The sequence below is a fragment of the Morone saxatilis genome, unplaced genomic scaffold (assembly GCF_004916995.1).
Source record: "Morone saxatilis isolate NCDOM2014 unplaced genomic scaffold, NCSU_SB_2.0 Contig19, whole genome shotgun sequence".
In the NCBI taxonomy this organism is placed as follows: domain Eukaryota; kingdom Metazoa; phylum Chordata; class Actinopteri; family Moronidae; genus Morone; species Morone saxatilis.
The window spans coordinates 13,194,257-13,210,422 of NW_023339751.1; positions in this window are offsets into that span (position 1 = coordinate 13,194,257).

Here is a 16,166-nt window from a genome sequence, read left to right on the forward strand (position 1 = left end):
TAACAAGTAGAATTTCCCTGTTCAATAACTCTTTATTGAATGGAATAGTAAATGCCAAAAGTAAACAGACCAGTAGAGAGAGAACAGAGGGAATTTCAACATTTAATTTATGATTAGGAATCATTGTGTTTTCGTCATCTTTTTTACCTACAGACGCCGCAGGTCGCCTTCCTTGACGGCCGCCATGTTGAACTGCCATGTATCTATAGTAGCCCAGAATGGACAAACCAAACACTGGCTCTAGAGTGAGCCCTTCCCGATTTTTCGAAGTTTTGCAGACACCGTTTCTCCTACACACTTGATACAGGAGGGTGAGGTTAGGGGATTGTAATATGCAACTACACCGCTAACTGCTATAAATCCTACACCTCTAAACTTTTAATGCATCAGAATCAGGCTCGGACTGGCAATCTGGAAATTTTGGCAAATGGTGGAGTGGAAAAGGAGAGAGAGAAAAATGTAAAAATCTCCAGGCTGATGCTTCAAAATATGAATAGCACATTATTCAAAATTTACGTTACCAAATAAAGAGGAGGAAAGAAGACTCAGTACAAAATGGGCAGCAGGCTGATTCCAGAGGAGAGCAGGGACAAGAAGAGGAGGCCGCTGCCAAGGACAAGCAACATGACATCTTCCCAGCAGGTGATGCTGCCCTGATATTGCTTTATGTAACTCATAGGGGAAAAAAGGACATGGTCCAGATGAAAAATGCCAGGGCTGAATTTTGTTACCAGTCTGACCCTGTTATAACTGTGTGGTGTTCCATATTCTTTCTTTTTTAAAACATTATGTTCTGCCAAAAGGTCAGGAAGCACCATAAGTCATGCAGTCAGGAAGCTTTCTATTATGATTTTTTAAAATGATGTCTTGTGACTACATCTGTGACAGAAAGCAATATTTTGTATGTATAATATTTTTAATTAAAAAAATAAATAAATAATAATAAATAAAGTCAAAGAACCTGACAAACTCCATGCATTGATTAATGCCATCTTTGGTGAGCTTCTCATTTTTAAAAAGGAGGTTTTTAATGGTTTTTAAGACCAGAACACTTCTCCCATTGGATTGTGACACCAGCGAGAATCTCAAAGTGGTAAATAAAGAGCGTATAAAGAGACAAACATTCTCAAAGCTAGCAGCTGTTGCAAAATTCTTGCTATGGACGATGATAAATGATTGTAAACAACATTTTTAAAAGGCTTGTGTTGAAAAACCTTGACAGCCTCTATTGCCCATAATTAAAAGTCACTGACAGTGGCTAGTAGTTCATAAAAAAAGGATAATAATTAACATTTCCACTGGTCCAGTTTTTCCCCAGCTGGGCATATGAATGAGATGACCAGGTTTGGTTGCAGCTACATTTGATGAAAAGAGAGAATTCATTAATTTAACTGGTAAAGCAATTATGAAATATGTATGTGGAACACATTGCATCAGTGTGATGAAAGTCTGTCATTGTCCTGACTGCTGGTTTTAGCATTGACATTTTAATTGGCGATTTTCAGCTCTCATTCTGCACCGAAAATACACTGACGGCAGAGGAAGTTTCTAGGACATTTCAGAAAGAATGTTAGCTTCTAAGCTGGTCACATACACAGTCATGCACACTGGCACAAACACACACACACACAGTCATTGAAATTGAGTAGTCTGACTGAGCCTTGTGTGGGCTCAGTGACAGCGTTGATTAAACATTAAGGAAGAGATATAATGCCATTTTACCACTGTGAGTTATCCAACCCCTTTGTACTATCATTTCATCTTTGCCCTTGAACTCAAACACATTGCCGACTGACAGGATAGAAAGAATAATGATAATGAATTATGCATAAATGAGAAGTTGAATTCATCTTTATCCAACTTTGGAAAGTTGGTGCGTTTGAGGACCCCTGAGTGTTATTTGTCATGCAGCTGACAGGAAACACTGCGGTTGGTACTTGTAAAAATGGGCTCAGTGTCTGTGCTAAACAGAACTGTTTCATGCAGCGTTGTGGACCGTGATCCTGATCCTCCTTGTCTTACGTGGGAATATGAAGTTGAGCAAAAAGAAAGAAAATAAACAATTTGCCCACTTTTACTTCATTTAACCCCTTTCTTGAGCTGATGTGAGATGGGTCTGAAAGAAAGCACTACTGCTATAAAGTGTTAAATTATCTGTATAACAGTGGTAAAATGCCTGCTTTACTAAATCCTGGATGTTTTCAAAGACAAACAGAAAAACACCCACAACACTGGAACATTTAGTATTTTTTAGGTCATTTTAACACTGTGTCTCCTATCTGATACTCAGGGTACATCAGCAGCTGGATTTCCTTTTTGGCAAAACAGTAAAGGTACAACGCAGCCTGTGATGAAGTGTCTGGTGAAGTACTGTGATACAGAAAAGTAGCAGACATTCACAGAGAGGAAAGGATTGCCAGCAGCAATGGCGTCTTACTGATTGTTTTGTCTTAAGCTTGTCTGATCCATCACACTGAAGCCATATTTGGTAAATAGAGGTCACACGTGTCTTCTTCTATCCATATCAATAATGTCAAAAGCATGAGCTTCAGATCCACTTGGACAATCAGAAAAATTGCACCCTAACTCACTGATATATTCATAGCTTTATTTCCACCAAGGTTACACACTTATCACTTTCATTTTGGCCATGATATTGCTGTTGGGATATGTGTAATTTTCTCTGCAGGCCTTCGAATTTCCTGGATATCTTATCATCAGCCACTGCCCTTTGATATTATGAAGTTTTGAGCGTGATATGAGAGGCGGTTCTGTGTACTTTCCATAGACGTGCACTGTGTAAGTCAACGAGTTTTCAGCAGCTTTTGCTTGTGATGTGTCACCTCAAATGTTTCTAGAAAATATTCACATGACTTTTTCTATTGTGGGGTGAAACCTGTGGAGTATGCACACTGCAAATGAACTGCTACTTTTGCCGATCACCACAGTGTAATAGATTAAACACCACAATGTAAAAGAGGAATTATCAGCTAAATGTATGTATAGTATCAAAAGTATTCCTGCAGAAAAAATGCCTTTCTGACTTACTTCAAATCTCATATATGACATTATTAGATTCTTAAACCTGATGCATCAGTTCAAAAGCAGTATTTTACTGCTGTAGCTCGTCGAAGTGAAGTTTAACATTTAAAGTTTAACAACTTTAGTTTATTTCAGTGGTTCCCAAATGAGGGGTTGCCCCCCCGAAATGGTCACAAGATAAATGTGGTGGCTCATGAGATGAATAATGAGGTAGGAAAGAAGAAAAACCTTAATTCTGCTACACTGGACTTTTCTTCAATCCTGCTTTTTAAACAAAATTTAAAGAAAAAAAATACAGCAACTTTTCTCCCAACGTGACAAAACAAACAGCAATTTCTATCGTTGTAATTGGAGTTACAGCATTTTTGCTGATACAGTATGAACCACTGACCTTCATAACAGCGGTGTATTTTTATATTTATACCTGACCTACAATGCTTAACGTTTCAAGGTGGGAAGTCTGGCCTATATGATCATTAGGCTAAATGTTCTGTATCTAGAGGACAACCTGAGCCATAAAGTTAAGGACCATTTAATCGAAAAGTGCCCCTTCCTAACATTGGGAATGATTATTCTCATAAGCAAAATGCTGCAATGCATGACAACATTGCATATGCAGCTATTTTAATTTAAATGTGCACACGGAGGTCCTCTGGAGCTAGACTGTGCTTGATGAAGGTGCTATCACCCTCAATGAGAGGAATAATTATCAAAACAACACATACATAAGTCCTCTATTAGATTAAGGCCCACTTTAATAGAGTCTCAGCAAGAGTGGGACTGGTGGCTTAATGTAATTGGTTACAAGACGACATGCGGAGCGGAAGCATCACCAAAAATGAAGCAGATTTATAAGACCTGCTCTATATCAGTTTTTGCTTTTTTTCCGGTCTCCCGTTGAAGCTTTATTTGACCACTCTAATCGCTCCTGTCCTGTGATCTCACAAGTGTGTCATATAAATGGCTGGCGCATTCTGTTTATTTTTCCTATCCATAATACATAGGGTATCTAAATCCTGCTGGCGTGTGCAGGAAACAGAGGGAGAGAGAGAGAAAGACAGGGGTAGAGAGAGGTGGCTTGCTAATGGTGAGGCATAAAGGCTCAGAACAAAGTGGCAGAAATACATACACATAAGCCAAGAAGAGCCAGAGAGGCCATGCACTGTGGTCTGCTGGTTGAGAAGTGGTGATTTGAGAGTTTGGAGCTTAGAAAGGCTTTAGGCTGAGTTTGATCTGCCCCTTCTCGAGCAGTATTTAGAATCAGCTGCCTAAGTATTGCCTCACGCTCACCTGACTGCAAGGTCACCCAAAGCCACATTTTAATTCGGTTCTGTGGAAAGCACGAATTGCACTCAAGTGTAACCTTTATCTTTCTTTATCCCGCAGCACTGGAGTGCTTTCTGTCCTGCTGAATTCTGTGGAAAGCACACACATTTTTCAGACTTACAGGTTGATTTCCACTGCAAATCCTCAAGTTGGAATCGTTTATAGACATGATACCATGTGTTGTGGCACTTAAATCTGTGCCCCGTATGTGGTGCCCTATGAGGCTTCCCCTTTTAATATATCTATTGTCAGACCTGTACAAATAACTAAATCAACTAGCTAAACACATATATCTGTAGTAGGTATTTGGGTGATCAGTAGTAATGTGTGAATGCATTTGAGAGAATCAGAAATGTCAAAATATTTCATCCTTCTCTGAATGTTTTGATCACTGTTAGAAGCTTTTACTGTGAGGTTTTATAACATAATTAAACATTATTTCATGGTTTCTTGGGGTCCTTGAGTGGGTTGTAGGTGGTACTCAGCAAAAGGAGAAGTAGAATTTTTAAACTTTTATAAAAATTTGTTGGAAGTTGGAGCAACAAGGAAGGAAATGGGGTTGGCCGTTCAATTCAATCAATTTCAGGCTTAAATCAACTGTCTGGTTAGCCACACCCATTCAGAGTATGGAAATGAATGTAGTTTGTTGAACAGATTCAGATAATTACTTTCCCATCTAGTTTGAACACTGACTGGGTATTAAGGCTTAATAGTCATAAAATCTAAAATTTTTAAAATAGATGAGATTCCTTAAGACAAAATTTTCTCCAATTGGAGGTCTAATGTACATCTATTGTGGGGGTATAAGTTCAGGAAACCCTGTCTTGGGCTTCATTATACCCTAAGTAGAGGACAAAGGTGGAGAGCCATTTAACTCTGACCCCTACTCTGAGACTGTATGTCTGTATTTCATAATAAAAAATAATTAATAACATCTGTCATGTTTAATTTGCAGAATTACAGTGAAATAGTTTTCAACAAATGTTAACCCGGTCTTTTGGAAGAGACTATAATACACCTTTAGAAACGTATAGACACAATCCATAAAAAATGCAGCTTCATTCATCTGTAATTTAGCTCGCAAGTTGTGGTACATACCAATATTAAACCATAAAATGCTGATAACGAGCTGTCTCGACAGCTGCCTTCCCTCTGGTTGTTTTTTTCTCGCTACCATCTTACTCTTGCCTGAGTTTACTTTTTCTTTTTTTTTAAAGAGCACAACTGCTCCCAGTTCCTCGGCATCAGCACAATTATTGCATTTGGAGAGTAGTGGACTAAACCACGTGCAGCTACAAGAAACTGTCAAGGGGGGCCCAAATAGCTCAGCTGGTAGAGCTGGTGCCCCACGTACAAAGTCCTTTCTGCAGCGGCCATTGATTTTAATCCAACCGGTGGCCCTTTCTACCTCCTTTCCTGTCATGTCTAATAAAGGGAAAAAGCCCCCAAATATATATAAAAAGAAAAGAAATAGCCTGTCAAACTATTTGCCGATAACATAAAATTTCAAGATTGCAGATACAGTCAAATGGGTCCCCAGGGTGCTTATTTCCACCATTCTTCTTACTAAATGTGAGTAATTCAGCACTACGCATTTTCATTGTTTTACTGTGTGTACTGTTGGTTTCCACATGAGCAGTTTGAGTCAAGTTTCTTCTGTTTCTTTCCGTACACCAGCTGCAAGCCTGCCTGACTAACTGCCCCATGGTTGACTGTTTAGCTCTTTACTTCTTCGCTCATCCGCACTCATATATATGGATATATGCAACATCTAATGAATATTTCAGCCTTTAACCCACAGCTAGACCACATCAGTGGGACATGAATGTCATCTGTTTCAGAGAGATTATTAAAAGAAATAAAATTAGCTTTGCACAGACAAACAGACAAAATCCCTTTCTATTGTTTTCTCCACTTTTTTTTCTGCTGGGAGGATTTTAATTTTTACTTTTACGTTTTGTTGCTTGCAGCAGAGCTTTATGCATAAGCTGCTGCTCAGAAAACATGTCGCCTCCTGGTCTCCTGCTGGTATTGCACAGCAAAGCCAGGATAAACAGGTGCCCGTTTTAAGATTATTCCGTGTAAGTGAACCTTTTGGAACTGAACAGTACACTCCTCTACCTTTATGCAGAGTTCATGGAAAGTACAAAATATGTGTTTTTACTCAGCATATCGAAGTAAATACTATACAATGGCATGAACTAAAAAGAAACAAGGAAACACAAGAGTTTCTTTTGCCTTTCTTGTCTCCAACTGATCTCAGATTTGTCCAAAGGCATTACCTCTGATTTGATAAAGCTGTCAAAAGCCACATGAAAGGATGATTACAGACGATGCAAGATCAAAGGGTATCTCTCTAATATCTGTCTGTTGGTAGTGTGAGCATTCAGCAGCTCTGTTTCCTGATACTGTACGAAGGTTTCACACAACTGAGTAATTACATCTGCCAAGTCTTATTCAAAAAAGTAATGCTTTCCACCACTTTTTCAACTCCCCGAAACCCAATCTAGGCTGCTTGAATGACAGCGTTGCAAAAAAACTGTGGAAAAAGGAAAAATGAGAGTGACTGAACTGGAATAGAAGTGTCGTGGAGAGAAGATGGATTCCTGTGCTCTCAGTGGAAAGCTGTCATAACAGTCCTCAGCAGCTGTTCTGGGAGCAGCTAGGAGTCGCTGGAAATATGTCACACACACCTCCACTCCTCTGTACAGGCCCAGGCAGGAATCCCACCTAACTGTGTCACATTTCCATCTCATTGTGGTGAAAGACACCCAACAGAGAGGGAGAGGAGCACAGAGGAGCTGGGGCACAGGGGGAAGATCCTTTAATTTAGTCTCAGAGGAAAGCTTTAAGCCCCTATCCTTCCAGGGAGGGAGAGCACAGCGTGAGGAACTGCAGCTGTACGTTGCCCTCTCACATTGCTCACTTCCTTCACAGCACCTCCATCAGATCTCCAGTGATGACGAGTGAGTGTATAATGGGTATGAACATATGCCCCCTTTGCCAGTATCAGTGTTCTGTAACCATTGCACAGCTTAACTGGAGCAGTTTTCTCTCAACACAGAGTAAAAAAATGTAAAGCATTAGAGTTAACAGCAGCGAGCAGTCGGGGATCCAGAGAGTAAAAGTGGTGTCATCCCCGATAAGACTCAGCCCTTGGCCCTACAGGAGGCAGTTTAAACTTTGGAAATTATGAATGCCCACCAGACTCTTATACCATGTTTGTACCCTCATCCTGAAAAGCTCTGCACTACCATTTCTTTTTGCTTCGGTGGCTCGCAATTACAATGTTGGCACTTTGGTAAAACACCAAATTAAATGTGATCCTTCATTTATTCATAACATTTTTTCATCTCAGTCTTTTAGAGAGGTTTTAGATTCAACATAAGAACGTTACAGATGTGCATCAAAATCAGTCCCCAGTGAAGCCATTTGATGCTTCAGGCAAATAGACTGAAGGTAGAGTCATATCTAAATAATGAGTGTTTTAGATATGATTGCTTTAGATATTTACAGTATATAATGAGGGTGTAAAATGTGAATGATTTAAAGTCCTACCGCAGAAAATGTATCCAGTACTGGACTAATACTATATTGACCTAACGTGAATGCTTTTTTTTGTTGTTTTCGAGCAAACAGCCACTTCTCACATGTTGCCACATGGGCCATAGCTGCCAGTAGTTCCCACGCCCAAAAGCATACCTTACTTTATTGTCTATTTTACTCTAAATGTTACTAAATGAACACCATGCTGGATGGGAGAACATTTAAAACTAGAAATTGAGTCCATAAACTCATTAGGAAACCGTTTACTGAGCCAATAAATCAAGTGAGAAGTTGGGTCATTTCTCCAGTAGGTTGCATGGTATCAGTTTTTATTGCACCCAATGGAGCTCCCACTGCTCCTCACATCAAATGTAGGTTTAAGATACTTCCACAATGGCTTCACTTCACAGACCCGGAAGCTCTGTCCATTATATATACATTTAACGGTTCAGATAGCTTGAAGCCTGGCAAGATGCATTGTCTCTTGATTTTGTGATCAAGCATTACCTTTCACGTTAATACTGACCCCACAATATTAACCATGCAAACCTGGTTCCGTCCCAAATTGCCTGACGGGACTTTTAATACAACGATTAACACTAAATATGTCATTGTTGTTTTCTCTTGCTGGGAAAGGTCAATAATGCCTGTTAACACTTAATTTGGTTGTTGACAATTTAGGGTTGTTATTTGAGTTCTAAAGCCCTTAGAACTACATACATTGATTTGTGCCCACTTGGGGGCACCATAACACGTTGTAAACACTTATATAATATGCCAAACTTGTTAGAAAACTGTTTCCACAGGAGCATGATTAGTATTCATTTTGAGTCGTATTTGTATCCAACTGCAAATATATGTTCAATATTCACTCTTCTTTCAGCTCAGCTTTCTACACCAACTCTTCAGGGAAATATCTTACTCTTCAGCTGCTAAATACTACACTATCTTCACAAGTTAGCCGCTAACTTTTTCTTGATACTGTTTGGTGCTGAGCAGGTACTACAGTGTTCAGCTGCCAGTTGTGGCCAAAAACGATGCTATAGATCTACGAGAGTGAATCAAACGTTTTGGCCCATAAAATCAGTTAAAATATGCTAAAATGCTTCATAAAGCTAATTGAGTCAGGTTACCACTGGCTGTGGGTTTGACTGACAGGCATTAGATCAAATGTTATTACAGAAATATTGATTACAGTTTTAACTTATAACTGTGTAGGTGTGGGTGCAGGGTGATTCATGCAGGGTGATTCATGATTATGAATCACCCTGCACCTCATGACTAAGACTTTTTAAATTAGAGATATTACCAGTCCTTTTTACAATTTCATTTTCACAATAAATAGCCAAGTACTAATTAAACCTAATTAAATAAACTTAAACCTAATTAAATCTTTAAACAGCTTCTAAACATACAGGTAAGTGTCACTCGGGTCCGGTTACATGCAGTTGTGATCCTCCTTAATACCACAAACAACATGCCGTCCACCCATGTAGGCTCATTCCCTACTGTTTAACTCTAGGTAAGTTTCCATCCACCGGTTTTTGTGGAAAGTGTGTATCGCGGTGGTTGCAAAACTTTTTTTATGCTTGATTTATTGTGTTGGGGTATCAATCACAACAGAATGCAACTTAGCAGATAAATCATGACGTACATCAGATCTGTGTGGAACACTAAGGTGATTGTATTGTTCTGCATTGTTTTTCACCACTTTGACTTATTTAATTACTTCATCTTGTTGCACCCTCTTCATTTGCAATGGTGATTTTAGTTGGACCTTGAAGTCAGATAGATTACATAGGTCGTTATTCTGCATTTGTCATACCAACGAAATATTCATACCTTGGAAAAAGACTAATAGGCTATATATGTTGAGTGTATCTATTACAGTGATACCACATGGAAAATAGATGGAATTGGCCGTTCTTATTTAATTTTATCTGTTGATTTAGAGAGGCTTCTTTTACCACAAAACCCCAGAAGCCACACTAACTATCAAGCGAATCTGCTTACTAATTTTTCATCCTAATTCTTACAATGTGTAACGCAGCCAAGGCAATCGTAATTCAAAACTGGCTGAGGATGAGCAGACACAGGCATGCTTTAACTTGACTTTCTTTGTGTTATATCTGTTGTTGAAATCCTCGTGAGGTATAAGGTGTGCATTGGTGGGCAGATTTCTCTTTTTCCTGTTGATAGTGTTGATGGTTGAGAATGTTGACTCACATGTGTATGTGCTCACAAAGGACACCACTTGTTGTACAAGTGGTACCAAAGTGAGAAAATCTGCTGCAGACACCAAACACCTGCTCTGAGTTCAACTTCAACAATGTTGTTTGTCTGCAACTCTACTATTTCACTTTCCAGAGCAGCACGTTTAGAAAGGCAGAGCTGAGTGATGAAGTTGAAGTGAGATCCACATGGGAGGGTTTTTTCAATAAAGTTGAAAATCTCCTTATGCTCATTCACGTCACTGAATTTGGATTCAAATTCTCCCCTCAGCTCTCAACAAATCCTCTATGGCTGAAGTGCTGCTGCAGAGATGGGTCATTTGTGTGACAAAGTTTTAGGAAGTGAATGAAGTCGGTCAGATACAGGAGTTTCCCGTGGCTATCCAGGAAAGTGCTAATCTCGGGGGAGGAGGTTCAGGAACTGGCTCCACAGGGCAACCACCTCACCTCACAATGGACTCAAATGTCCAGCGTGTAACATTTAGGAGGCTCTATTGACAAAAATGAAATATAATATTCATAGGTATGTTTTCATGATTGTATAATCACCTGAAAATAAGATTTGTGTTTTTGCTACCTTAGAATGAGCCGTTTTTATTTACAGACACCATGGGTCGTGCAGTAGTAGGGCTTTTTGCATCTGCAACTTCACCACCTAGATTTCCACTAAATCCTACACACTGGTCCATCAAACACCGTATACTCCATCTCATAGCCTTCAATTAACTGCTGGGACTGTCTGTGGTTTAGTGGTACGCAGACAATGAAATTTAAATTTGGGCATTTCTTCAATAAGCTTCTTCTCCTTGTCTTGCATGCTTGGGGCGCCATCTGTATACACATTTTCAAAACTTGAACAAGTTTTTTCCATCACAAAATGCCAAAAGTTCATGCAGAAAATAATTTGACAGAGGAATGGAAGTTTTCTTGTGGGAACCTTGCCCTGACACACATTTGAGAAACCTTGGGGCTTCATCAGCCGCAACACACCAGCAACTAACTGGTAACTAACGTCTTTGCTGATGTCTTCCAATGTCAAAGTCTGCAAACAATATCTCAGTAACCGATTTTTTAAAATGCTTTCCTGTCTAAGGTGTTCTGTGGATGAGGTTTTACTGCTCACGAAGCGAAGCAGTGAGCTACTTGATTTTTTTCTTTCCTGAGCTCTGTTGGATACGTTTAATTGGATGTTGGATGCATGGTGTGGAAATTGTTACTTTGCTTGAAACTGGAGAAAGTTTGGTTTGGAGTTGGAAGGGTTGGACCCGTGGAGGAAAAATATTATTTTATTTTCTTCATTTCTCTTGAAATTTACTATGCTTATCTTGTATGCCTTATATCTTTATTTTTTTACAATGACCACCGGCTGTCTGCCCACTACTCTGCTCTCCGGGGCCTTGGTTTTGATTTTCGGCTGCTACATGCTCCGGGTTTTCAATATCCTAACTTTATTTGATTTGAAATCAATCATTTTTTATTTTTCATACACGTTTTGCTAGCTAGCTAGCATGAGACCCTGCAATGGCAGGTTACCAGATTGGCAGTGCTCCCAGAAAATGCATGTAAATATATAACATATATTTTTTAATCACCTGAAATGATCATACACCAGCCCACCAGTTTAAAAATAGTTTATGATATATTTTTTTTCAGTGTTATATTAACTTTAGCTGCAAGGTAACTGTCTCTTGCTGCATCCCAATTCAGGGGCTTGCATTCGTTGAAGGACAAAGCCCCAAAAAGCTGTGTGCTTCAAAAGACCTGAAGGCTAGACTGAACCTGCGGCTCCTTGAAAATGAGACGGTCTAACCTCTCAGTCACAAAACTAATGATGCATTCAGGCGGTCTTCATCAAGCTGTAAAGTTAAAGGTTTATCACTAGGTTGCCCTTGAATGGTAAATACCAATACTCAACTGGGATGTTTCATAATACCTGACTCTCCGGTATGAGCTTTGAACATTAACACATGAAGTACAAAACTAGCAAATAATATTGGTAAATAAATCAACATAACTTGCATTTAACTTTTAATGACCTGAGATAAACAACATACCGAAGCAGACCAGTCAGTAGTTTATGCTTGGCCTCTATCTAAAAGATATACATTCACCAGTTATAGATAACCAACTGAAAAAAAAAAATACATAATGTGGTAACATGATATTTCCTGACAAATGTCAAAGGAGCAGCTGAATGCACCATTGATTTACACTTGTATCCATAATAACTCAAAATGTAATAGGTAAATTCTAAATTAATTAACAGGCTCATTTGAGGTACCTGACATATATATATTGGCCAGGGTTAAATGATGCATGAAGAACAACAGAAAGCCTTTAGTTTATATTATGTTGACTTCAACTAAACAAAATTGTTTCGTTCAATTATGACCATACTATACCAGTCTCTTATAGCTTAGGTTTATATGCAACAAATTTGCAAATACGTTTTGAAACATAATGTTACATGAAAGTTACTAAATGTTAGGTCAGTGTTGTTAATGAACATGTCTGCCAAGTCCCAAAATGTTCATACTGAACAAATCTGCTAAATGTTAATTTATAGTATTTTATTTGTTTTCCTACATCATCTGGTCATGCAATAAAAAAAAAAAAACTTTGGTTGTTTTAAGACACTCAAAGCACTCGGTTATGGTAAGAGAAAACTGCAGTCTTGGGTTAATATTCAACAGTGAGAAGAAGCATGATTTAACTGTTTAAATAATGTAACCTAAACCTCTTCCTAACCTTAACCAAGGTGCTTCTGTTTCCTAAACCTAACCATGCAAAGGACTCAGGATGCAAATTCCAGTCTATATGTTGTCAACATCCTGTGTTTTCTATAACCACCATCCTGACCTCCTCCATGGAGGCATACTTGCACTGTGAGAAATGCTGTGAGAACTGAGAAAGTTTAATACATCCTTCTCACTCTCTTTCTCTACGTGGTTTTATGATGAGATTTACAGTAGAGCCTGTAAAAGTGACAGCTTGGTATTCCAATTGAAAAGTCAAAAAAGAAAATTGCTACTGTGACTATTAAGTGAGTCTCACGGTGTGCGACCATGCCAGATAATGATGCAGATGCAACAAGTAAATGTGGTGGTAAGTGGATGAATGCTGGCACCATGAATTATTAGTGTTCATTTCCATGACAGTCCGATGAGATGAAAAAACAATAAAAAACTTTTTTTTTTATTGCTTTTTCAATGTCACTTTAGTGGTGCAGTTTGGACATAATTTCTATTGCAGTCACATTAACATTGTACTCAACAAAGTAATGGCTGATAGTATTACAAAAACAGAGTAAGAAATGAGCGGTCAGGCAACCAAAAAGCTGATGGTTTAGCCAGATCATCTAAGCTAAACCACTTTATTTAGAGTTATTCCACCTAAAATGTCTCTAATAAAAAATAATTGTTGCTCAGATATCTGTGAGTATTTCCTGCCACCAACAGTTGTTTCAGTTGAACATTGTGTTGCTAGTAGCAACAACTAGCTACTGGCACAGTTCCATAGCAGTTGAAGTTTAACTGACATTGGCTGTTAGCTAAGATACATCCCAGCTTTACACAGACCTGTGACAGAGCAAATATTGACAAGCATCAAGATCATTAATTTATATTTTCATGCCCTTTGCAATCGAAAGCGAAAGTCGAACTCCTGTTTTCCTGGAAACACCTGAGGTCCTTCCTAATACCTGGATCATTACCATGCCATAAGGTTCTAATACAATGGAAACAGTGTTCTCTACTACAGTAAATAGGACGAACCATAGATACGACTTGACAACGGGAGATGTACTGACAGCCCCAGCCTGAAGTAGTGAGGTGAATAAAAAACGGGATGTAGGAGGATTGCTTATAGAAAGTACCAGTGAGTTAGAGGGGGCAGTGTGGGGGTTTGTGTTACAGTCGCCATCCTGTGGTGTTCAGACATTGAACCCCTGAAACATGAGATATTTAACTAGCTAGATTTTGTTGCAGGCCTAACACGTTTCATTCAATATTGACAACTAAAATAAAATAAACTGATTGCTGTTGCAGTTCTGTGGGTTTTTAAGGTGTCTGCCCGCCAGTCCGTATCGATGAGACACCAATGTTCGACTGAACCCTCGTGGAAACTAGAGGAAGAGACGAGCTTTCTGCTTCCTTCCAACTTGGCCAGACCAACTCTGAGCAGCCTGCTAGCTCAGAGCGCTATCTGGTTTCCACTGACTAGCTTTGTTAGCTAAATAGTGGCCTATTGTACATTCACTTTGCTTATGAATACACTGTGACCGAGCTGATAGTTCATTATGCTGCTTAGTTAGTTACCGAGTGAAACAGCTACAGAGTGAAACAGCTTAGCAAAACTCTGTTGAACGCTCACAAACGAGTACACCAAATACCATCACAGAATATGATGCTGACAGTCCAGGAGTTAGTCTAGAAGTTGGTATGCACGTTAAACTTAGACTTTGAACTTTCCTTTTTAGCGAAACTAGCGCATTTCTCCTCACTCTTTGTTCCTCTTTTTTTTCCTCTTGCCCGTTCTACTCACTCCCTCTTTGATCACGCACTTCTCTCTCTGCCACAGACATCAACCAATGGTAAACATCATTAGACACCAGCTCAATTAACACAGTTTTACCAAATACATACAAAAACCCCACTAAATATTGACCTTTTTTTAGACTTATTTATTAACACAAACCATAGTTTTTAAACATGAAATGCACTTTCATGTTTATCACTTGTCTTTCAAAGTGAAATGTTTTTTAATCTCAGACTTGAATGATTATAAACTTGTATTGATTTATTTAATTATTTTCTCTTGGTTACACATTCAATTAATTTCAGCGCATTCATTTAAAACGGTAAACAGACAGTTTTACTGGAACTACTCAGTAGGCGTCCTACATCAGGTATTAATGGACACCCAACAGCCAATCAGAATCAAATTCACCCAAACCATATTATAAGGTTGTGTTGACTGTTATGTATTTTAAATTTTACTCTTGTGGATTGTGTTTGTTTATCAGATTAATTATTCAGTAATTATCCAGATTTGACCAATAAAAGAACAACCAGAGCCTAGAACCTAATATAGAAATGAAAAATACAGGAAGAAATCTCTCCCTTCACTGGTCTTCTCTTTTATCATTATAATGAGCCAAACAAGAATGAAACTTTTATAATATCATTCATTAAATGATGCAATGAAATAAAAGTATTCTAGATAATGTCACATTAAACATTAAACGTTTTCAGAACATGTGTAAGCTTTTAGAAGTTGTAAAAGTTGCACTTTCTATGGGGACTAAAAGTGAGACTAACTAACTTTCTAAGTGACAATTAAAAAATAGTAGTAAATGATAAAACAGCTGAACAGTAGTAGAGTTGCACAACTAGAGAGAAGAGTCAGTTAGAAAACTAACTTTAATGTCAGCGACACAGCAATATATCTAAAGTTTGCTAACCTTTATAACATTAGTCGCCATAAGCTACTGTAAGGATGTCTAATTATGAATTTCATTTGCAAAGGGAAGAATGATTTATTTCCTCTTAAAAAAAATATGTAGCCTGGCTCATCTTACATACATTCCAGGAATGAGAGACAGTACCTGATGTGACAGTTTTGTGAATCCAGTTTTCTTGTGATTAACACCTTTGTGACATACCTAACATATCACATCAAATCATTTTTCCGATTTTCAATCACTATCATTAAATGTGTTGTTCAGTACTGTTTCACTTGCAATACAGACTTCAAAGGCAATCTCCCGACTTCAAACTGTTATTGGAATTTGGTTAAGCTTGCAGCAATGCTGTGCATCAACACGCATATTGAGGGCAGATGAGAGTGCACAACTGTGGCAAGTATGGTAAGTCAAAGTTGGACCAGGATGCCTGTGATGGATGTTTACCACCGACTGGGCAATAATTTGACTGTTTGGCTTTGGTTCAGTTTGGCTAACCTGGGGGGTTTGGCTGACTTCTTTCTAGTGATGTAGTATGATGGATTACAATTTGAATTTGG